General features: G+C 37.2%; 1 protein-coding gene across 1 annotated transcript in view; it reads left to right on the plus strand.

Moving 5' to 3' along the window:
- Positions 1 to 7,911: 7,911 nt before the first annotated feature.
- The window catches only part of SMCO4 (single-pass membrane protein with coiled-coil domains 4), a 153,113-nt gene continuing 134,854 nt past the window's right edge, over positions 7,912 to 26,170 (plus strand). The window contains exon 1 of the mRNA XM_072611367.1: positions 7,912 to 7,980. The gene's annotated coding sequence lies outside the window, so the exon portion shown is untranslated. The remainder of the gene's footprint in view (positions 7,981 to 26,170) is intronic.

The following is a 26,170-nucleotide window of genomic DNA, read 5'->3' on the forward strand; positions in this document are numbered from 1 at the left end:
CATCTAATACATTATGTGATTGTAAGAAGAAGAGAAAGACAAGATGTGAGAGTGACAAAGGCAGTGTGTGATGCAGAGTGTTGAACTGATCATAGACTTATCTTTTCCAAGCTAAATATTTGCATTCATCAAAAGCACCGCCCCCAAGGCAAAATGACTACCAGAAGAATTAATGTCAACAAATTAGAGCTCTTCTTTGACTGTGAACAGTTTGCTGCTGACTTGGAGGGAAAGTTGAGGCAACACACAGTTGGCAACAGTGGAGCAGAAAAGGAGTGGGCAGCTCTCAGTGATTTGGTGTACAGCACTGCATTTGCTCATCTGGGTCAGAACACTTGCAAACACCAAGACTGGTTTGATGAAAATGATGGGGAAATTCAGAAGCTGCTAAATGAAAAACGTGAACTCCACATGATTTACCAGAAGGATAGCTCAACCATCTCTAAGAAGACAGTATTTCATTCCATCAAAAGCAAAGTACAAGCAAAGCTTAGAGAGATGCAGGATTCCTGGCTCAGTAAGAAGGCAGATGAAATTCAGTTTTATGCTGATAGTAACAATCCAAAGCGCTTTTATGATTCCCTGAAAGCTATTTATGGACCAAAAACTTATGCTGCATCACAACTACTCAGTGCTGATGGAGTCACGTTGATTAGTGATAAGGACTTGATCCTAGAAAGATGGGCTGAACACCTCCATACTGTTCTCAACAGACTATCATCGGTCAATATTGAGGCCACTGACTATTTACCTCAGATTGAAGTCAGTCCCTCTTTAGCTGCACTTCCAACTGAAGAAGAGGTTTTGAGGGCCATTAGGCTCCTTTCATATGGCAAAGCACCTGGTTCTGATTCTATTCCAGCTGAGATTACATGGTAGGGGGACCAATGCTCATACAAAAGCTGACTGAAATTTTCCAGGTTATATGGCAAGAGGAGGTTATCCCTCAGGAATTCAAGGATGCCTACATTGTCCATATTTCCATATTATTCATGTTGGGAAAGAAGAATCAGAACAAAAGGGAAAAAATGAGAAAGAAAAAAATAAACAACAAAATAAACCAGAAAATAGTATGTGTTGATTTACGCTCAGACTCCATAGTTCTTTTTTTGGATGTGGATAGCATTTTCCATTGTGAGTCTTTTGGGATTGTCCTAGATCACTGTATTGCTGAGAAGAGCTAGGTCTATCATAGTTGATCATTGCACAATGCTGTTACTGTGTACAATGTTCTCCTGGTTATACTCACTTCACTCAGCATCAGTTCATGTAAATCTTTTTAAGTTTTCCTGAAATCCACCTGCTTATCATTTCTCTTCTCTTTCCTCCTCTCCTCTCCTGTCTTCTCTTCTTTCTTTTCTTTTCTGAAAACATTCACTTAATAGCATTTTGCCTTTTTCCAATTACATGTAAAGATAGTTTTCAACATTAACTTTTAAAAGATTTTGAATTCCAATTTTTTTTCTCCTTCTCTCCCTCCCCACCTTCCTCCATAAGATGTCAAGCAATCTGATAGAGGCTATACATGTACAATCATATTAAACATATTTCCACATTAGTCATTTTGGGAAAGAAGAATCAAAACAAAAGAGAAAAACCATAAGAAAGAAAAAAAGAGACAGAGAAAATAGTAAGCTTCGATCTACATTCATACTTTCTTTGCATGTGGATAGCATTTTCCCATCATGAGTCTTTTGGAATTGTCTTAGATTATTGTATTGCTGAGAAGAGCTAAGTCTATCAAAGGTGGTCATTGCACAATGTTGCTGTTATTGTATTCAATGTTCTCCTAGTTCTATTCACTTCATTCAGCATCAATTCACATAAATCTTTCCAAGTTTTTCTGAAATCCACCTGCTCATCATTTCTCATGGCACAATCGTATTCCATTACATTCATGTACCACAATTTGTTCAGTCATCCCCCAATCAATGAACATCCTCTCAATTTCTAGTTCTTTGCTACCACAAAAAGAGTGCTTTAAATATTTTTGTACATGTGGGTCCTTTTCCCGTTTTCATGATCTCTTTGGGATGCAGACCTAGTAGTGGTATTGCTGGATCAAAGGGTATGCCTAGTTTAATAGCCCTTTGGGCACAGTTCCAAATTACTCTCCAGAATTTATGGATCAGTTCACAACTTCACCAACAGTGCGTTAATGTTCCAATTTCCTCACGTCTCCAACATTTATCAGTTTCCTTTTCTGTCATATTAGCTAATCTTCTAGGTGTAAGGTAGTATCTCAGAGTTATTTTGATTTGCATTTCTCTAGTCAATAGTGATTTAGAATATTTTTTTCATATGACTATGATAGTTTTAATTTCTTCATCTGAAAATGACCTGTTCATTTCCTTTGACCATTTGTCAATTGGGAAATGACTTATATCCTTATAAATTTGACACACTTCTCCATATACTTTAGAAATGAGGACTTTATTAGAAACATTGACTGTAAAAATTATTTCTCAGTTTTCTGCTTTCCTTCTAATCTTGGTCACACTGGCTTTGTTTGTGCAAACCCTTTTTAATTTAATGTAATCAAAATGATCATATCCTTTGACCATATATCAATTGGAGAATGATTTGTGTTTTTATAAATTTGACTCAGTTCTCTGTATATTTGAGAAATGAAGACTTTATCAGAGATACTTGCAAAATTCCCCCCAGTTTTCTACTTTCCTCATAATTGTGGTTCTATTGGTTTTGTTTGTGCAAAAACTTTTAAATTTTATATAATAATAAAAATTATCTGTTTTTGCATTTTGTAATGCTCTCTATATCTTCCTTGGTCCTAAATTCTTCCCTTAACCATAAATCTGACAGATAAACTATTCCATGTTCTCTTAATTTGAGTATGATATCACCTTTTATGTGTAAATCATATTCTCATTTGGACCTTATCTTGCTACATGGTGCTAAATGTTGGTCTATGCCTAGTTTCAGCCATACTGTTTTCTAGTTTTCCAGTAGTTTTTCTCAAATAATGAGTTTTTGTTCCAAAAGCTTGAATCTTTTGGTTTATCATATATGAGATTACTATGGTCATTTACTATAATGTATTTATACCTAATCTATTCCATTAATCCACCATTCTATTTCTTAGCCAGTACCAGATTGTTTTGATAATTACCTCTTCATACAGTTTAAAATCTGATACAGCTGGACCACCTTCTTTCAATTTTTTTCATTGATTCCCTTGATATCCTTGAGCTTTTGTTTTTCCAGATGAATTTTGTTATTTTTTCTAGTTCTACAAAATAATTTTTGATAGTCTGATTGGTATGGCACTGAATAAATAGATTAATTTAGGTAGAATTGTCATTTTTATTATATTAGCTTGGCCTACCCATGAGCAATTAATATTTTTCCAGTTGTTTAGATCTGACTTTATTTGGAAAAAGTGTCTTATAATTGTTTTCATATAGGGCTTGAGTTTGCCTTGGGAAGGAGAGTTTCAGATGTTTTAAATTGTCTACAGTTATTTTAAATGGAATTTCTCTTTTTTATCTCTTATTAATGGGCTTTGTTGATAACATATAGAAATGCTGATAATTTATGTGGGTTTATGTTATATCCTGTGACTCTGCTAAAGTTGTTAACTATTTCAAATAGCTTTTTTAGTTGATTCTCTAGTATTCCCTAAGTATTCCATCATATCTACAAAGAGTGATAGCTTTGTTTCTTCATTGCCTATTCTAATTCCTTCAATTTATTTTTCTACTCATTGCTTCAGCCAACATTTCCAATAAACTATTAAATAATAAAGGTGATTAATGGGCATCCTTGATTCACCCCTGATTGTACTGGGATGGCAGTAGCTTACTGCCACTACAGATTATACTTGCCAATGGTTTTAGAGAAGTACTACTTATCATTTTAAAGTAAGTTCTATTTATTCCTATGTTCTCTAGTGTTTTTAATAGGAATAGGTGCTGTATTTTGTCAAAGTCTTTTTCTGTATCTATTGAAATCACTTATGATTTGTCAGTTTTGTTAATGATATGGTTACTTATGTTAATAGTTTTTCTAATATTGAACCATTTCTGCATTTCTTGTATAAATCTTACCTGGTCATAGTGCATGATCCTTGTGATACACTAATGTAATCTCTTTGCTATTATTTTATTTAAATTTTTTGCATCAATATTCATTACAGAAATTGTTTTATAATCTTTCTGTGTTTTGGCTTTTTCAGGGTGTGGTATCAGCACCATTTTTGTGTCATAGAAGGAATTTTTTAGGACTCCTTCTTTGCTATTTTTTCAGAGAGTTTATATAGTGTTAGGATTAATTTTTCTTTAAATGTTTAGTAGATTTGCCTGTGAAACCATCTGGTCCTGGGGATTTTTTCTTAGAAAGTTTATTGATGGCTTGTTCAATTTCTTTTTTCCAAGATTGAGTTATTTAAGTATTTCATTTCTTCTTCTGTTAATCTAGGTACTTTATATTTTTGTAGATATTAATCCATTTCATTTAGATTGTCAGATTATTGGCATATAACTGGGCAAAATAGCTCCCAATAATTGTTATAATTTTCTTTTCATTGGTGATGAATTTACCCCTTTCATTTTTGATCCTAGCAATTTTGTTTTCTTCTTTCCTTTTAAAAATCAAATTAACCAATGATTTCTCTATTTTATTGTTCCCCACCCCCCATAAAACTAGCTTCTAGTTTTATTTATTAGTTTAATGGTTTTCTTCTTTCAGTTTTATTAATCTCTTCTTTGATTTTCAGGATTTCCAATTTAGTGTTTAATTGGGAATTTTTAATTTGTTCTTTTTCAAGTTCTTTTTTTAAAGCTGCATGCCCAAATCTACTTTTTGACTATTTTATTAATGTAAATTATTAGAGATATAAATTTTCCCCTAAGTACCACTTTGGCTGCATCCCATAAATTTTGGTATGTTGTTTCATTGTTGTTATTATTCTCTTTAATGAAATTATCTATTATTTCTATGATTTGTTCTTTGATCCACTTGTTTTTTAGGATTAGATTGTTTAATTTCCAAATAATTTTTAATCTCTTTTCATTATCTATTATTGAATGCAATTTTCATTGCATTATGACCTGTAAAGTATGCATTTACTATTTGGCTTTTCTGCATTTAGTTTTGAAGTTTTCACGTCCTAATATATGGTCAGTTTTTGTATAGGTGCCATGTACTGCTGAAAAAAGATATATTCCTTTCTATTCCCATTAGATTTTCTCCAGAGATCTATCATATCTAACCTTTCCAGAATTTTATTCACCTCCTTAACTTCTTTCTTGTCTATTTTTTGGTTAGATTTATATAGTTCTGAGAGGGGAAAGTTGAGGTTCCCCACTAGTATAGTTTTATTATCTATTTCCTCCTGTAACTCATTCAACTTCTTCAAAAATTTTGATGCTATACTATTTCATGCATATATGTTTAGTATTGATATGACTTCATTGTCAATGGTAACTTTCAGTGAAGTATAGTTTCCTTCTTTATCTCTTTTAATTAGATATATTTTTGCTTTTGATTTGTCTGGGATCCTGATCAATACCCCTGTTTTCTTTGCTTCAATGAAGAATAAATAGATTCTTCTCCAGCCCCTTACCTTTATCCTGTATGTGTCTCTCTGTTTCAAATATGTTTCTTGTAAACAACATATTGTAGGATTCTGATTTTTAATCCATTGTACTATCTGCTTTCATTTTATGGGTGAGTTCATCCCATTCACATTTGTAGTTATGAAAATTGTATATTTCCTTACATGCTATTTTTGCTCTATTACTCCCCACCCATTCCCTCCTCACAAGTGTTTTACTTCTGATCTCCACGTTCCCCAATATACCTTCCCTTTTATCAGTCTCCCCTCCCACTTCTGCTATCCCTCTTCCTTTTTCCTTCCTTACAGGCAAAGATAGATTTCTATACCCAAATGAGTGTGTATGTTATTCCCTCTTTGAGTCAATTTTTATGAGAGCAAGGTTTAAGTTTTTCCCTCCTTCCACCCCATCCCCATTTCCCCCTCCATTATAATAACTCTTTGAAGCCTCTCTTATGTGGGATAATTTACCCCATTCAATTCCCCCCTCTTCTTCTTCCAGTACAATTTTCTTTTTTACCCCTTTATTTTGTTTTTGGGGTATCATCCCATCAAAGTCACCTTATATCCACACCTTCTATCTCCATATACTCTTTCTAATTGCTCTTATAGTAATAAAGTTGAGTTACAACTATTATCTTGCCTTATAGAAATAGTTTAACCGCATGTTTTCTCTTTTTTGTTTTTACTTTACCTTTTTATGTTTCCTTGAGTCTTGTATTTGAAGGTCAAATTTTTTATTATTTTATATTTTTATTTAGAAATGCTTAAAAGTTCTCTATCTTGTTAAAAATCCATTTCCCCCCACCCCCCGAAAGATTAGATTCAATTTTTCTAGGCAGGTAATTCTTGGCTGTAGTCCTAACTCCTTTGCCTTCCAGTATACCGCATTCTAAGCCCTCCATTTCTTTAATATAGAACCTGCTAAATCCTGTGTAATCCTGACTATAGCTCCATGCTATTTGAATTGTTTCTTTCTGGCTGTTTGCAATACTTTCTCCTTGATCTGTGAGCTCTGGAATTTGACTATGATGTTCCTAGAAGTTTTTATTTTGCAGTCTCATTCAGGTGATGATTGGTGGATTCTTTCAATTTCTATTTTGCCCTCTGGTTCTGATGTATAAGGGCAGTTTTTTTTGATACTTTCTTGAAAGATATCCAGGCTTTTTTTTTTTTCCAAATCATGGCTTTCAGGTAGTCCAATAATTCTTATATTATCTCTCTTGCATCTATTTTCTAGGTCAGTTGTTTTTCCAATGAGAAATTTCACATTTTCTTTTCTTTTTTACTGTTTTTATTTTGCTTTATCATATGTTGATGTCTCATAGAGTCAATAGCTTCAACTTTTTCAATTCTAATTTTTAAGGAATTGTTTTCTTCAATGAACTTTTGTACTTAATTTTCCATTTGGCCAATTCTATTTTTTAGGGAGTTATTTTTCTAATTTTTTTATATCTTTTCCCTGCCATTGACTCTTTTTTCATGATTCTCTTGCTTTGCTGTCATTTCTTCTCTCCATATTTCTTCTACTTTTCTAATTTGCTTTTTAAAATCCTTTAAAGCTCTCCTAGGAATTCTTTTTGGGCCTGAGAACAAGTTATATTTTCCTTTGAGACTTTACATGTAGCCATGTTGACACGATTGTCTTCTTCTAGACTTATGCCTTGATCCAACCTATCATCACAGTAATTTTCTACAGTCAAACTCTTTTTTGCTTTTTGCTCATTTTTCTGCCGTGTGTGTGTGTGTGTGTGTGTGTGTGTGTGTGTGTGTGTGAGAGAGAGAGAGAGAGAGAGAGAGAGAGAGAGAGAGAGAGAGAGAGAGAGAGAGAGAGACTTGATGTTTTTATATGACAATTAGCCTCTGGTTCTGCACTGTCCCAAGTTTTTTGTGCTGCGGCTCTGGATCTTACTCCTGGCTTTCACTTGGCTTCAGGACTGCTTGCTTTTTCTGGAGGGTAGGTATACCTTCTGGCTTATACTGGGTGGGAGTCTCCCTGTTGACCTCCCCAGATGTGGGGTTTAGCTGCTGGCCTGCTCCAAGGGTAGGGCCTTGTTGTTGGGTTGCTATGGAAACAAGATCTCTCTGCTCGAGACCCTATAGGCAGGGTCTCCCTGTTGGCCAGCTCTGGGGAGGGGTTTCACTACTGGTCAGCAGTGGGGTCAAGGCCTCACTGGTGGCTTATGCTGGAGGTGGAGTTGGTGGGATGGGGCGTTATTGATCTGCGCAGACTGTTAATTTGCTTAGGGGGCTACTGACTTGCAGGAGGACAAAGCCTTGCTGGTGGATTGCCTCAGACAGAGCCTTGCTGCAGGCCCCCTTCTGTGAGGCTGGCTGCTGCTGTTGCTGCGTTTGGACCTTGCTCCCATCCCACCCCAGTGAGGCAGACCTTTCCTGCTGGGTTGGTAAGTTGCTTCCTGCTCCTAGATCAATTCTGAGGCAATTTTCTAGTTGTTTGGAGGGGAATTTGGGAGGGCTTCAGAGGGTTCCTTCCTCACTTTGCCATCTTGGCACTGGAAGTCTTGTACACATTTCTTAATCCTCTTCTTTTTTCCCATCCCGTTCAGATTGTAAATTCCTTGGGGCAAGGTCTGTATCTCATTTCATTGTTGCATGCCGTGATGTGCTGGTAAATGTTGAACTGTTCTCCCAAAACAATGTATGCATATTCTCTTAAGTCATCTGAGCTGGCTCCAGTACATCCCTGATGTATCCCCAGTATTTAATCCACTATCTTGCACAAAGTAGGTGTTTTATAACTGTTAGGTGAACTGAGCTAAACTGTAAGCATTCTGTTCCACTGAGTGAAGGAAGAGCAGCACTCCCTGCCTAACATGGGCCCTGGAGGGACAGAACAGATGTCTTGCTCAAAAAGTTAGATTAGAGACAGGGAGAAAAAGTTGCTTGGCTATCCTTGGGTGACAGGAGCCGTCAGAAATCAAATAATGTTACCATTGTGATAATTTCTAACTTGTGACAAGACACTGCAGGGTAAATTTCAGGTATTCTTTTTACCATGAAGGACTGGAGGAAATTTGGCTGATTAGAACAAAGTGATTCTGAGGACAAGATGGGCTCATTCGAAGGAAAAGTGATTTCAGGGGGAGTATCAGACTGACATTAGCAAGAGTGCTCCTGTTATTATCTTTCTTTGAACCTCAGGCAGAGGACTTGGTTTCTTTTGATAGGAAAGCAGAATGCTTCATGTTTAAAGATTAAAGCTACTTCCTTGATTGTGAGAATGAAATGGTAGTGTGGGAATGGGCTTCACAGCCAGAAATTAAGCCCCCCTTTGCATAAGGGTGCCACTCTTCACCAAGATTTCTTCCTCACTTCCCATGAATATCAAGAAGTCTATTATTAATCCCTTCCATTAGGAACCTACCCAGGCTCCCCCCTTGGCTTTGCCTCTGATTGAAACAATATAGTTTGATTACTGTGGTCTCCTGTATAGCTTCTGCTGGTGAGTATAAAATGTGAAACATAAGAATCTCTTCCATCTTCAAGCTCCAAATGAGAGCTTATTTTGTGGAGTAGAGCTAGAAACAAAGTGACAGTAATTAAAGACTGGCATAAAACAGCCCGCCAAAGCTGTAATTGGCAAGACGCAATAATTAGTCATGTTAAATAACTGCTAAACAGAACCAGCTACACAAAGGTGACACGAGGATCAGTTGTGATCCAGGCAAAATTTTTTTCAAGATATACATATTCAAGATGCAGATAAAACAGCTTTTCATGTTTTAACTAATTAGATAAGTGGCAGAGAATAAATCCAGGAAGAGTCTCAAGTCTCTGACACATACTGGTTATGTGATCCTGGAAACGTAGGAAATGTGGGATTGGCTGAAAAAATTCAGTCATGTCCTGTGAACTCTGGATAGCAGAGAGAGTCATTCAGAACCTGATATTCCAAATGTGTTGGGTCAACAGTTTTAGCCAGCACCCTGAGAGGAAACAACTTGGTGAAGGAGAATTGCTTCTATGCCCTTCACCACACCAGAGGAGGACCCTGTGAATTTTGATGGGTTGGAGAATTTGGATTTCTCATGGGGTTCTGGCAACATCCCCAGAACAGCCGACAAGAGTGTCTTCATTAGATCCCTGAGGAAAGGTAGATTTAAAAAATTTTTTTAGGATAAAATCCTAGCAGAAAGCTACACTATTCCTAAGGGAACCTTAATGGGGACCAGATGAGGGGGAAAAATGACTTCAAGAAAAAAGGACTTTCCCCAATTGATAAATGGTCAAAGGATATGAACAGGCAATTTTCAGAGGAAGAAATTAAAGATATCTATAATCACATGAAAAAATGTCCTAAATCACTATTGATTAGAGAGATGCAAATCAGAACAACTCTGAGGTACCATATCACACCTGTCATGTTGGAAAACATGACAGAACAGGAAAATGATAAACGTTGGAGAGGATGTGGGAGAACTTGAACACTAATTCATTGTTGTTGGAGCTGTGAGCTCATCCAACTATTCTGGAGAGTGGTTTGGAACTATGCCCTAAGAGCTACAAAAATGTGCATACCCTTTGACCCAGCAATATCACTGCTAGGACTATATCCCCAAGAGATCATAAAAATGGGAAAGGGTGCCACATGTACAAAAATAGTTATAGCAGCACTCTTTGTAGTGGCCAAAAACTGGAAATCAAGGGGATACTCATCAATTGGAGAATGACTGAATAAATTATGGTATATGAATGTAATGGAGTACTATTGTGCCATAAGAAAGGATGAACAAGAAGACTTCAGAGGGGCCTGGAAAGACTTATATCATCTGATGCTGAGTGAAAGGAGCAGAACCAGGAGAACTTTGTGCACAGCAGGAACCACAGTGTGTGAGAGTTTTTTCTGGTAGACTTGGAACTTCATAGAAATGCAAGGACTTAAAAAAAAATTCCCAGTGGTCTTCCAAGGCAAAATGCCCTCCACATCCAGAGAAAGAACTATGGAAATCAATTGCAGAATGCAGCAGATCATTTTTTTTTGGTGCATTATGTTCTGGTTTGTTATATGATTTCTCCCATTCATTTTAGTTCTTCTACACAGCATGACTATAGTGAAAATGTATATAATAGGAATGTGTGTGTAGATCCTATATGGAATTGTATGCCGTCTTGGGGAGGGGGTGGAAATATGGGGTAGGTAGGGGAAAAAAAATCTAAGTTATATGGTAGTGATTGTAGAACACTAAAAGTAAATAAAATTAATATGATAAAAAAAAGAAGAAAAAGAAAAAAGGAATTCTAGGAACCATATCATATGTTCTAAGGATAAGCTAACTTTCCCCTGGACTTTGTGAGTATTTGTGGGAGAATGTGCCCTGAGTTTGGAAGGGATATTTTATACTAACTATTCTTACTACTATACTAGTATAGTAAATATTCATTTCTAAAAGATAATTAGGTCTGCTTGCTAATTGATATTAACTGATAATTATCAGAGAAAAACATACCAGTTGGGGCTTATGACCTATGGTAATAGAAAGTTGCCTCCCAGATCCACAGGGTCCCCTAGAATCTCGAGGGGAAGAAGTGATAGGCATACGAAGGAGCAAATACCTTTATAACTGTGGAGGGAACCACGGGAATGGCCTTAGAAAAATTAGGTATGAGTCTTACCCTGCTACTTAGTAGCTGTAGGATCTTAGATAAAACTGTTCACCTCTCTAAGCCTCAGTTTTCTCATCTGTAAAATGGGGATAACTATTTACATTACCTACCTCTGAGGTTGCAATGAGCATTAAATGAGATAATGCATCTAAAACACTTGTTAACCTTAGCACACTAAGCAGATTCAGCTTAGTTTCTCCTGTACTACATTCTAATGCAGTAATCTACATAGAGTCTGACACGCCATATATGAATATGAAGCCATATGTTTATGCATATGTACATATCTATGCATAGGTGGGTAAGATATATGTGTGGATACAAATATGTATATGTATATTATATATGATTCAAAACATACACACACATCTATATGTATATATATATATATATAAATCCACTTATACATGGGCTCAAAGGAGTGTGTGCGTGTGTGTATACATACATACATAGATTGCCCACTTACACACATAATATACACTTATATACATAATAATATGCATATTACATGTATATATAGCACATATACTATATTATGAATGTTACATGTGTATTTTTTTTTAAATTTTTCTCTTGCATCATGCTACCTAAAGGGAATAGAGAACAGAAAGAAAACTACAGTTCAGTGTCACAGGATTCTAGAGCAAGTTTTAAGGAATTGGAGAAAGGGGGTCAATAGTATATACTGTTGAGAAATGGATGAAGACTGAGAACAGACTACAAGGTCTTTGTGAATAGAGACTGTCTCACTTTTTTGTATTTTTATCTCCAGCAACCAGAACAATACCTGACACATAATAGAAACATAATAAATGGTTGTTGATTGATTTGATTGTATTAACACCCTGAATGTATAAATTGATCCATTTGTAAGGGACTTATGAGATCTGCCAAATGCAGAGAAAAGCTTGATTAAAAACTTTAAAAAGAATTGTCAGTCTGAAAGCAAAACAAGAAAATCTTTTTTATTGAGTTAACAATGACTTTAAAAAGTCATGAAAGTTTCCCCAAAACTCCACTTTCATAGAGTTCACAGCATCATTGAAATTTCAGAGTTAGAAGAGATGTAAATGATGATTCAGTTCAATCTGTCCCTGAAGGAGAATCTACTCTCCAATATATTGGAAAAGTGATCATTTAGCCTGTGCCTGAAGATTCCTACTGAATATCTTCTTAAGGTAACCCATTCCATTTGGGATATCTCTAAAGGTTAGGAACTTTTTTTTCTTTACATGAAGTTTAATTCTGTCTTTCTGCAACTTCCGCTCTTGTTCCTGGTTCTGCCCTCTGAGGTCAAGAAATTCCTTCGAGTGGCCCTTGAATGGTAAGGTTTCAAGACCCTTCGCCATCCTGGTTGCCTTCCTTGAGATACTCTTACACTTGATCTACTCCTTGAAATGTAGTGTCCAGAACTGAATATGATACTCCAGAAGTAGTCAGAGATTGTCACTTCCCAAATCCTGGATGTTCAGCCTCTTTTAATTTAATACAACCTAAGATTCAAAATATAGTGCAAGTGTTTTATCAAGAGGAATCAATTAAGTTGATTTGGGGCAGAGTAAAAACTACATGATTTCTGCCTAATATTTGCTCCAGGACCCACAGGGTCACTTCTTGGCATATTGGATTGAGGACCATAATCTAAAGGTAGCGGGTAGAATAGGGAACAGCTCAAGGCATGAATCCAAATATAATGACATAAGAGATTAGCAGCTCAAATTCTGCAAAGCACTCAATAAGCTTTGACACTTTTGACCCACAGAACAACCCTGAGAGATAATTATGTTCCCCATTTTACAAATGGGGAAACTGAGATTGAGAGTGGTTGAAGTGACTCGCCTATAGGTCACATAGCCAGTAAGGATCTGAAGTAGGATTTAAACTCAAGCATTCCTAACTTCAGGCCTAGCAACTCTATGCACTGAGCCACCTGGTTGCCTCAATGGCATATACTTGAGTCCTTTTCTTCTATAACAAGAGACTACCTGTTAAGGCTGTATTGAAAGTACTTTATCTTCTTTGTTAGTGACTATTACCTTAACTGTATAAAGCAGCAGAGGAGTAGAGAGAGCATCTTGTTCATGATCAACCTGGTGAAATCCACCTAAATTTCTTCTACATTTGTTTCAGAGGATCTAGGAAAGAGAATTATCTGGTTTAACAAGAAAAAAAAATAAAGGCAGGTTGACTTAGGTAGCATTAGTAATGCCCTCTGAAGATGGATGTAGCAAAATCTTCTAAAATGTCAGACTATGAGCATTAGATAAATTTGAACAGTAAGGAAAAAACATTGCTAAATTTCCTCACTTCCAATATAACTTGGTTTGTTTCTGGAGAGATGTGACAGCCATGAGCTAATTTTCTCCTTCTTGATGGAAAATCTGAAGCAACTTTTTTATTTGGACAATACTCTGATGAGCTCATAGGAACAACCATGGCCATGATTTTATTAATTTTTATTAATACCAGGATGAGACTTAATAGTACTTTTACCACACTGGTAATGAGTAATCCTTTATCTACATATATGATCATCATTTAGCAAGGTAACCAGACTGTGTAAGTTCCTGGGCTATCCTAAAGAGGATAAAACAAAATATTATGACATGATCCATGCTGTCAAGGGTTTTCAGCCTAGGTGGGAAGCTAAGACATATATGCATGGAAAAACCACAAGGGTGAAGTGTAAAAAGAGGGGTGCAAACCCTTAAATGCTGTAGATAGAGTTTCCCAAGATTTTAGCAAAGGATGTGACAAGAAGTTCCTCTTGCTAGATAGACCATGTGGAGAGATGGAAGCTAGATGATGATACAATTAGGTGAATTCAGAACCGGTGGAATGACTGGACTCAGTGATTGATCATTAATGGGTAATGTCAACTTGGAAAAAGGTCTTCAGTGGAATATCCTAGGGATTTGTGTTTAACTTTGGTGTCATCCTCAATTCACCCCACAGATTCAATCTGTTGCCCAGTCCTATCTTTTACAACTTAACATTTTGTCATGTCCTATATATGTACCTGTCTCACCACTCTCCTTCATACAGATGCCTTCCTGGTATGCTTAGACCATTACAATAGACCTCAGATTGGTCTCCCTGGCTTGAGTCTCTCCCTATCATAATCTATCCTTTACTCAGTTGCCAAAATGATTTTTCTAAAGCACAGGTTTGACCATATATCATGTCCCCACCTCAATATACTATAGGGTCTCTACATCAAAAGTACTTCCGGGATCAAATGTAATGTTTTTTGTTTGACATTTAAAACTCATCACAATCTGACCTCTTCCTGACTTGCCGGTCTTCTCACATCTTACTCCCCAAATACTCTCCACAAGCCAGATAAATGCTTACCTGTTAGTCCTCACACATAACAATTTATTTCTGGACTGTGCCTTTTACCTGTTATCTCTCTCCCCATTCCCCACCCCCACCCTGTGCCTAGATTGATCTCCCTCCTCAGCTCTGCTTTCTGGATTCTCTGGTTTCCTTCAAGACTCAGCTTGAATTCAATATTACGCAGAACTTCTCTAGGCTCCCCATGCATAAATGCTTATGCGTTTCCTTCAAGATTACTTTCAAGTTATGTTGCATATCCCTTTTATGTATATAGTTATTTGCATGTGTCTCCCCCATTAGAATGTGAACTTGAGGACAGGGACTGTGTGTGTGTTTTTTCTTTCTTTATATGCTCAGGACTTTATGTGCATGGCACATAGTAGGCACTTCTGTGTGTGTGTTTTTTCTTTCTTTATATGCTCAGGACTTTATGTGCATGGCACATAGTAGGCACTTAATAATTGCTTACTGACTCACTTGGCCCTGTGCAGTGTCAAAGTTTTATCAGTTAAAATGATAGCCACCATTTTGAGTACTTTAAGGTTTGCACAATGAAGTATAGATGTCTCATTTAATCCTCACAACAACCTTTTGAGTTAGGTACCCATTTTGCAGAGGAGGAAACTGAGGTAAGCAGCAGTTAAATGGTTCACTCTATCTACCATCACCTAGCTGCCCCCTAATTTGAATAGAGGCATAAATTCTCAAATAGATTTGAGATCCCATCAGTTTGGATGCACTTCCAACCAAATGTCCCAAAAGGGTCTCAAATTCAACATGTTCAAAATGGAACTCATCTCCACCTAAAAACTCACCTCTTCCTAATTTCCCTAGTTCTATCAAGAGTGGGACTATCTTTTATATTCAGTCAGATTTGCATCCTTGGAGTTCCATCCTCAACTCCAATATTACTAACTCTTGGGGGCAGCTAAGTGGTGCAGTGGATAGAGCACCAGTGCAGGAAGTCGGAGAACCTGAGTTCAAATCTCACCTCAGACACTTGACACTCACTAGCTGTATGACCTTGGGCAAGTCACTTAACCCCAATTGCCTCATCCAGGGTCATCTCCAGTCATCCTGATGAATATCTGATCACTAGATTCAGATGGTTCTGGAGGAGAAGTGAGGCTGGTGACCTGCACAGCCCTCCCTCCCTCCAAACAAAGTCAAGTGCAAGTCATGTCATTATTTCTCTGATGGCATAGTCTTCTTCGGCAAGGAAGGATAAACACACACACATTACTCACCCTCACACAGACAAACACTTGATAAATTTAGTCAATTCTACTTGACAGAATTCACCAACCCTAAACTCACACAGCCATATCCACAGTTTAAGCCCTTCATACCCATTGCCTGAACTATTTAAAAAGCTTCCTAATTGCCCCTCCCTGCCTCTAATCTTTCTTCTCTCCACTCTATCCTCCATAAAGCTGATATATTAATATTCCTTCTTTAGCAAGGAATAGGCTATAGTTTCCCTATAGACAATAAGTTCTATAAGAAAAGAGATTATTTAAATTGTTTTCTTTGTTCCATGCTCAGCACACAGTAGGGACTTAATATCAATAGGCTCTAGCCTTAATATCAGTGCTCTAGCATTGGGCAAAATCTAATGAAATAAAGTCAAATGGGAATAAATGTGAAGTCTTAAAATTGGTTTCAAAAATCACCTTCATAAGTAAAAGCTGAAAAGGCACGGCTCAACAGCAATATCTCCAAAAAAAAGATGTTTGGATTTTAGGCAGACCCATATCATAGGAGTGACCCTTGTCCTTCCGCTGTCCACGAAGCTTCAATGGCTGTCTCCTACTACTAGATAAAACATAAATACCTTTGTTTGGAATTTAAAACTTTTCACTGTCTGATGATGCGCTGCCTTTCTAGACTTTCTCATTTCTCTTCACCTCTCTGCACAGCATTCAATTTACTATATCCATTCGTTTTCACTGGCTGTCCCTTATGCTGGAATACCTTCCCTCCCCATCTTTACCTCTTAGAATCCTTAGGCTAATTCCCAAATGGGGCCTCTCCTGATCCCCCAACTTCATGCTTTGTATACTTCCATATTACATTGAATTTACCTTGCATTATCTTGTATTCCCTTGTCTTCATGTTACTTCTCCTCCTAGACTATAAGTTCTATAAGGGCAGGGGTTGTTTTCATTTTTGTCTTTGTGTCCCCTCCCTGCCATGCCTATCTCATGCTCATCACATAGTAGGTACTTGATGCTTGTAGGATTCAATAGCAATAGCCTGGAATAGGAGTGGGGAACCTGCAACCTTGAGGCCACATGTGACCTTCTGGGTCCTTGGGTGTGAACTTTTGACCAAGTCCAAGTTTTATAGAACAAATCCTCTTATTAAGGGGAATTTTTCTGTGAAGTTTGGATTCAGTCAAAGGATCACTCTTGAGGACCTAGAGGGCCACATGTGGCTTCTGGTCTGCAGGTTCCCCCACCCCTGCCCTATAACATTAGGCAAAGTCTAATAGAATGAAGTTGAATAGGGATAAATGTAAAGTCTTAAAATGGTTTCAAAAATCACCTTTACAAGTAAAAGATGGAGAAGAATGGCTCAACAAAAGCGTGTTCAGACATCTGGATTTTAGGGGTCCACAAACTCAGTATGAATCGACTGTGTGATGTGGTAGCCAAAAAAAAAAAAAAAGAAAAAAAAAAAACCTAATGTGATCTTAGCTTGCCATTATAGAATCCATGCCAAGAGAGGAGATAGGTGGTCATCTAATTCTCCCCTGCTTGAGCAGGGTGCAGTTCTAAATAGAACCTTTTAGGAAGGACATAGGCAAGCAGAAGCATCCGAATGAATGATGGAAGATGCAGGATGAATGGTAAGTATGTATCAGCAAGGCAGGTGACAACGAGTAGAGGCCTTGAAGGCATGGCAACAGGGCAAATTGAAAGGCCCAGTGGACCTTAGGCTGCAGTAGTGATGATGGGGTGCTTGGGTGCTTGTGCTTGGACCCCAAATTCCAAGATCACATTTCTCCCTAATCTCAAAACATTATACCTGATAGTTTTCTCCCCAGCCTAGGGACACTATGCCTAGCAATAACTCATGAGTGGGACCCAGTAAGAAAAACTATCTTTCCCCGCAAATTACTCATGAGCAGGCCCCCAATAAACTATCTTTTCCCATCACAAGAACAAGCTGACCTCTGAAGAAGTTCTTTTGTAAAAACAGCACTATTTTGTAACCACAGAATTATCATTTATTGATTCCCAAAGTCATCATATTCAATCCAGTCAAGCTATACACATCAACTCTCAAAGCTATATTGCTACAGATGTAACAAACCAAAAATACACCCCTGAGAAACCCCTTTGCCAGTTTTCAGAAGTGACTGACATGTGTGACCAAGGTTGTAAGTTATCACCTAATGATCATTTCTGCCAGATAATCCACTACTTTTCCTATATAAGCTTTAGCATCATTCAGCTTAAGTTGCAAGTTCCTTAAAGAACGCAAATTACTTAAGGAGCTCTGCCTGCTATATTGGCATTATAATAAACCTTTGCTGCCTCGATGTAAAAAATGCTTAAGTCCATGAATTCATTCCAGAGGATCCTCTCCTGTATTCCGGTCTTTGAGGTCCCTGAACCTCCCCCCAAACTTCATCAGTTCAGTCTGTGGTAAGGCTTGGTGGTCTACCATATTACCAGAATGACTGTAGTTGGTAATTTCATACTTATATAAGTGGTGTGAGCAGCCATATTTGTTCTCAGGAGGGGTGGAGAATAGGTGACTATAGAGAATTGTGTACAAGAATGTTGCAACATAGGGAGTGGTCCCCAGAATTGGAGTGGGGACTCTGAGTTTCTGATCAGAAGATGGAGATAAAGGGTCAGTGTCCAGCTGAGGTGGAGGTAGCCAGCACCTTTTGGTTTCTAGGTATAAATGGGCTGGGGTAAGGGAGAGGGTATAGTGGAATGTAGATAATGTAGTGTAATGAAAAGATTAGTAGTCAGAAGACCCAGGCTATAATCACTTTCCTCATCTGTATACGAGAATATTTTTTAGATGATCTCTAAGTTTACTTATAACTCTAAATCATAAGAACTAAGATTGCCAAAGATTAGTGAGTGGGAAAAGAGGAAATATAGGTAGGGCATGGAGATCACATGTTTGAGAATTCGGACAGTGAAAAGAAGGAAAGAAACAAAATGATGGCTCAAAGAAAAAACAGAATCTAGAGAAGTAATTTCTTTTTCTTTCTTTTTAAGAATAGGAGAGACATGAACATATTTTTAGGCAGAGGTAAAGGAGGTGATAGATAAGAAAGGATTGAAGACATTAAAGAGAAAGATAAAAACTGAGAAAACTAAATCCTGGAGAAATTGGGAAGAGATAAAATAAAAATACAGTTAGAATTTGATTCGGAAAAGAGGGGAGACATCCCTTGCTCCAGATCTCCCAAGTCCTTTAGAGTGAGAAGGTGAGAAGTTCTCTGCATTCTTTCCTGTTCAAACCACTGGAGTATTGTGCTAGGATCTGGGTCCACATTTTAAGAAGGTCATTTGTAAGATGGAGAATACCCAGAGGAGATCAACCAGCATGGTGAAGGGCCTTCAGTTCTTCCCATATGAGATTCATAGGATTATTTAAAAATTTTTTTATTTACTTAATTTTTAATCTATGGAATAAAACAAACATTTCCATAATATAGTATAATAAAAAAGATAATTGCATATGAAACTGCATATCTGTTATGTGCAATTTGGTATTCCTTTTAAATATATAACAAAGATATCTGTAAATTTCTTTTTTACTTCCCTCCCCCCACCATAGAGATGGCTACCATTAAGCACAAGTATGTATAGTTATGTAAAATCTTTCTATACATACTTCTATTTATTAGTTCTCTCTCTGCATGCGGATAGTATATTCCTTCATAGGTCCTTTGTAGTTAATTTAGGTATTTATAATAGTCAAAATTATTTATTTACCCAAAATTGTTCTTAAAATAATATTGCTGTTATTATATACACTGTTCTCTTGGTTCTACACATTTCACTCTTCATTATTTTGTGCAAGTCTATTCGTGGTTTTCTAAGATCATCGAGCTCATCATTTCTTATAGCACAGTAGTATTTCATCATAATCAAATATGACAACTTGTTCAGCCATTCCCTAATTGATGGACATATATAGTTGTGTACAATTTAAATATAAAATATATTTATATAATATTTATAGCATCTCTCTTTGTGGTGGCATAGAACTGGAAATTGTGGAGATTCATAGGGTTATAAATTTACACCTGGAAGGAACTTTAGGGTCAAAATGAATCCAAACCTCTTATTTTACAGAAAGGTTACAGAAATTAAGAGATATATCTATGGTCACATAGGTAGTGACTGAGGTGGTTTTCAGATTCCTTTCCTCTCACTCCAAGTCTACTGCTGTTTCCATCATACTATACTGTGTCTGTTGAATGAACAGGAATCTTAACCTGGAGACGAGATAGTGTGGTGGGGGGAATTATTGCCTCTTTGACTATTTGGAGCATTGTTGGGTTCTTTTTTAACCCAGAATGCAGAAGTAGGAGGCAGGTATAGAAATTGGAAAAATTGAATTTAGAGCTGACATTAGGAAAAACTTCCCAAGCCTTTAGAGTTATCCAAAAGGGAAATGGACTGACTTAGGAGTTAGTGAGTTTTCCTTCATTGGAGGTCTTTAGGCAAAAGAGCTTTGATTACTTACCAGGTGTATAGTATAATGGAGATTCTTGGTTCAAGGACTGTTTAGACTAGAGGGCCACTAGGTTCCTTTCTTCCAGCTCTGAAAACCTCTTATTCTGTGTGTGTGTGTATATGGGTGTGTGTATATAAATGTATATATATATGTATATATATATATGTGTATATATGTGTGTGTGTGTATGTATATAAATGTGTGTATATGTATATGTGTATATATGTACATATATACATGCAGATATGTGCATATGGATATATGTGTTTGTGTGTGATACACACACATATGTAAATATATATATTCTTAATAACAGTACTTAATAAACCAATTTGATCTCCTCAGATAAAACCATAAGCTACTAGGCTTTTAACACTGCTTTCACTTATTAAATTCCCACACTGCAATGCTGCAATTAAATAAAGGAAGCTCAGTTCATGTTCTCAGGGAAAAAGATCTTTCATAGCTCTTAGATTCAGGGTCTTGGTTTTTTATTTCTACATTAAACTGTAAGGACTCTAGGGCTTGTTGAACTGCCTTTTTATTGGGGGATTTGTGGAGTTCTTGTGTTCCGTGTGTCTTAGCCAAGGTAATTTAGGGAAAGAAGTATGTGCATATCTCTCAGTGCCAGTGACAACATCCCAATGAGGAATTTTACTGAGTCCCGAGCATAGCCATTAATAACCCAGAATCCTCAGCAGTAATGCATATTTCTTTCTTTTTTATAGCAAGCATCTTGTTGGGTAATGGCAGGACAGTGGAGTGAAAATCTGGGTTGTATTGAAATTCAAGCAGTATGAGCTACCTTATGAAATGAAAAGAGAAAGTCTGTGTTTCACTTGCAAAATTGCTGTCTTAGTACTTATGACTTAGCTCTTGGAGCAAGGCTCTCTTGATAATAATACTTTAAAATGCAAGCCTGCTGCAGGACATCCATTATACTGATTGAACTAGATAATGTAAAGCCAAGCCTACCTGATCAAGGTAAGGCTAGTAATGAGCAAGTGCCTACGGGATACACTATTCAGGAACAAGGAGCCTACTGATTCCTATAAGTAAAGTCCAATCCCAAGGCTCAGCATCAGTGTAAGAAATTGTATTTAAAAATAGGCTACCATGTAAAATGAGAGCCCTGGACTAGATAAGCTCTAAGGCCTCTTCGAGGCATGATTGAATTTATCTGAACAAACTTTTGTAAAGTAAGCTGCCATGAAGGCACTCTATTCACAGAAAAGGAAGACAATCCCTGCTGTCAAGGAGCTACATGGACATTCTACTGGACATTCTATGAGTCTATGGCCCTGACTAAAAATATACTTGCATTTACTGGAAAAATAGCTTTCAGCAAGTCAAAATATGCAAATGTTTGTTATTTTGTTGTGGTTGCCATAAAGGAAAAAAAGTGGAAGAAACAAAATCTGAATAACAGATTTTTAAAAAATCATATTTATTTCAGCACTCTATATGTGTGTTTGCATAGATATTATAGACACATGTATATATGTATGTATGCATGCATAATGTATTTATATGCATATGTTCATATACTCATATGTATGGATAAATACACACACATATATATATATACGTGCATAATACATATATACATACATGTATATTTTGTCTTTCAGGTAGGTGGAACAGGGGATAGAGTGCTGGACCTGAAGTCAGGAAGACTCATCTTACCAAGTTCAAATCTGGTCTCAGACACTTACCAACTTTGTGACCCTGATCAAGTCACTTAACCTTGTTTGCTTTAGTTTCTTCATCCATAAATGAGCTGGAGAAGGAAATAGCAAGCCATTCCAGTATCTCTGCCAAGAAAACCCCACATGCGGTCATGAAGAGTCAGACATGACTAAAATGACTAACAACAACAAAATATATGCATGTACATATTTGAAAAATAAAATATCAGCAAGGGAAGGTTCTTGGGGGCCTCCATCAGCCCTAGTACAGTACCATGAACAGGGTGGGCATTTAGATGTTTGTTTAATAGAATGAAATACCAATTTGTAATTTGTATGTTAGCTCACTCATTGATTGTGTGAACTGATGCTTCTAAAGATCTGAGGGGCAGAATGTGAATTGAAAATTTTCTCCTACACTTTCGTTTATGAGATTACTCTTCCAATATAGATAGGCAGCTAGGTAGTGAAGTGGATAGGGCACTGGATATGGCATCAAGACCTGAGTTCAAATCCTGCCTCAGACGTTCACTAGCTGTGCAGCCCTGGGTAATTCACTTAACCTCTGCTTGTCTTAATTTCTTTAATAGGGATAATAACAGCACCTACCTCCCAGAGTTGTTGTGAAAGTGAAATGAGGTAATTTTTGTAAATGATTTAGCACCATGACTGACATGTAGTAGGTAGGAGCTAGATGAATTTTAGCTGTTAGGTGGTGGTGGTGGTGGTGGTGGTGATTATATGAATAGGCATCTAGGTGGATAGAGCACTGAACCAGGAGTCAAGAAGACCCAAATTCAAATCCAGCTTTAATAAATATGTGTACCTGGGCAACGTACTTAGCCTTTGTCAGTCTCAGTTTATTAACTGTAAAATGGGCATAATAACAACCACTCCTTCATAGGATTGAAAGAATTAAATGAGATATTTGTAAAGAGGTTTTCAAACCTTAAAATGCTGTATAAATGCTAGATATTATTGTGATCATGGAATAAGGATGTAAAAGTCAGTCAGTCAACAAGCATTTATTAAGTCTTTACTACATGAAAGACACTGTACTAAATGCTAGAAATACAAATTCAAGCAAAAAGAAAGCTAGTCTCTGCTCTCAAGGAGCTTACATCTAATGGGGTGGAGGCGGAAGGTGTGTTATACATAGGGGAGGATGAGGAAGGTATCTGACTAGGGGGAGGGAGGGTGAGACAGAGAAGCTGGGACTGCAGCTTGATAAGAAATAAAGAGATGGCAGCCCTAGTGTTCTTGAATGGAGGTTCTGGGAGAAGTCATTCAATGGCAGGGTGGGGAAGACCACAGGAAGACTTCTGAGATATGAGTTTTGGGGCTCAAGTGATTAAGAGTTTTCTGGGACATGGTAGAGTCTGGATCACAACTTAGTGAGAAATGAAGAAATGTCTGGCCTGGGTGCTCTCCTTAAATGGAAGTTATGGGGTATTATCTGTCCTTCCCACTTCATTACCCACCCCTCCTCCATCCCCTTTTCAATTCTACACCACGCAAAATCGGGAAGCCATGGGTTCAAGTTTTGACTCTGACATGAACTTTCTATATGGTCCTGGGAAAATTACTTAACTTCTCAGTGACCGTAGTGAACTCTCTAGGATTATAAATTGTAGAGAATATGAGTACTTTACCTAGCCATTTGTCACAATAGGACAAAATAAGCTATTTCAGTTATATCAAAATAAGGAGCTGAACTACATGCCCAGAGACTAGAGGAAATTCTTCCCCAGTATTTCCCCACACCAGGAAAACATAGGTCCAATAAAAAAGAAAAAAAAGGGAGGGAGAAAGGTGAGGGAGAAAGAAAATTCAAAGATGATTCTAATGTTACAAGCCTGGTTGACTGTGAAGATAGTGGTGCCATCACTGAAAATGAAATGTCATTAGGGATAGGGATAAGTTTTGGAGAAAAAGAGCGTGGTTTAAATATGTTATACTTGGGGTGCTGATGGGATAGTGACAGCAAGCTATTCAGTAAGCAAATTAAAATATGGGAACGAATTTTGAAGACAGGTTGAGGAAGGAAGTGGGGCAGGGGGGAAGGGAGGGGTAATGTGGATTTGAGAGTTATTTGTTCAGACCAGAACAATTCAAGACCAATGACTAGTCTATAACGTGCCATCAAATTCTTGAAAGTAGCAATCCTGTCTCCCCTCAGTTTTCCTTTTCCTTCATCTTTCCAGGCTTTTTCAGGCTCCCTGTTGAAATCTTGGGAATCAATGAGGTCATTAGGGATTCAGAGAGAAGTGAGAAGATCAAGTACAAAACTTGAACTCCTATCCAGGAAAATCTTTCCATACTAATAAGAAAGATGAAGGAAGAGCCATAGAATTTGTGAGAATATGGAACCACTAGACCAAGGATATATAGGTCAACATCCGTTCCTTTGAGAAAAGCATAATTATGGAATGCTTCTTGTCATCAGTGCTGATCTTGCCAACACCCTGAAAACTCTGAAAAGAAGCTGTAGATTCAACAGAATAAAAGGACAAAGATAAAGTATAGAACTCACTGGTAACAAAGAGTTCCAAACACCCACACAGATCAGTATGAGTACTTATTCATCCACTTGTCAGATCAGGACAAAATAAACCATTTCAGTTATACTAAAATAAGGAGCTGAACTACATGTCCAGAGATTAGCCTGGAAGACTTAAGAGGTTTTAGCTTCTCACAAACTCTATATTAATTCACCTACACATTACAGAACTATAGAAATTGAGAGCGCCCTCAGAGGCTGTCTAGTCTAAACTCTACCTGAACAAGAATCCCTTCTACAAAATTCCTGATAGGTGGTCATCCAACCCTTGCATGAAGACTCTCCAGGAAGGGGAATCCATCACCTTAAACAAAGGGAGTGAGGATGGTAGAGGCATCAATCTACTGGAGAAAAAGGGTTTGGGATTAAGGGTACATGTAGGAGAGTCTGTTTTGGCAAAGAGAAGGGCTTCCTCTTCATGTAAAACATGAAGATGCCATTATCAAAGGAGATAATAATTGTATCACACTTAACACAATGCTTGGTACATAGCAAATACTATGCAAATGTTAAAAAAAATAGTAAAGAAGCAGATAGTGAGGGAACATGTTTAAGCAATGTCAAGTAAAGAAGGTAAGATAAGAGGGAGCTTCCCTCAAGTGGCCTTGATTTTTTCAGTGAGGTAAGATTCTTAGCTGAGAGGATAGAGAAGAGTGTATATACCATAGACTTGAATAATAATAATAGCTAGCATTTCTATAATGCTTCCAAGTTTGCCAAATGCTTTGCAAATATTATCTTATCCTCACAACAACCCTTGGAGGCAAGAGCTATTATTATCCCCATTTTACAGATGAGGAAACTGAAGCAGATGAGGTTAAGTTATTTGCCCAAGGTCACATGCAGTTAGTAAGTGACTGAGACTGGGTCTGAGCCCAGGTATTCCTGACTCCAGGTCCAGCACCCTATCCACTTAGCTGAGGAGGGATGAGAAGGTTTGGAATAGCTTCTGTAGTGAGTGGAAGAACAAATCAATTAGTGAGGTGAGAAAGGACTGCCTTGCTACACTAAGGGCCCAGTTAAGAAGCCATAACATGAATCTGTAGTGGATCCAGTCAGCACGTTTCATGACTTTCTCCAACTTTGTGCAAGTATTATTATCTTCATTTTATAGCTGAGGAAACTGAGTCACAGGAAAGTTAAGTGGCTTGTCCAGGGTCATACAGCTAGTAAATGTCTGAGTTAGGACTGTGAAACCAAGCATCTCTTGACTCCAAATCCAATACTCTCTCTACTATATGCTGTCTTGCAGTATGAATCAAACATATGATGAGACTGACATAAACTTAGGTCGCATATATCAATCAACTAACATTAATTAAACATCTAAAAAAATCCAGTTACTGTGCTCTATGCTGGAGATACAAAGTCAAAAATGAGAGAGTCCTTGCCTTCAAGCCACTTAACTTTCTAATATGGGGATACAACCAGGGGTGTGTTGGAATCAGCAGATTCACCAATTGCTAAATTTTTAGTATGAATACTTACATTTTGGAAATCAGAAAAAAGCTACAAATCAAGACTTGATTTATTGTTTTGCTGATTGTATAGACATAGTAAAGTGATGGAGAAAATGTTAAGAAAGCAGATTAAACTGAAAATTATGTCAGACTTAACTTTTTCCTCTAGAGAGCCAGTTGCTAAGTGTTTACCATCACATCCCTGGAC

Source organism: Notamacropus eugenii, chromosome 5, assembly GCF_028372415.1.
Source record: "Notamacropus eugenii isolate mMacEug1 chromosome 5, mMacEug1.pri_v2, whole genome shotgun sequence".
In the NCBI taxonomy this organism is placed as follows: domain Eukaryota; kingdom Metazoa; phylum Chordata; class Mammalia; order Diprotodontia; family Macropodidae; genus Notamacropus; species Notamacropus eugenii.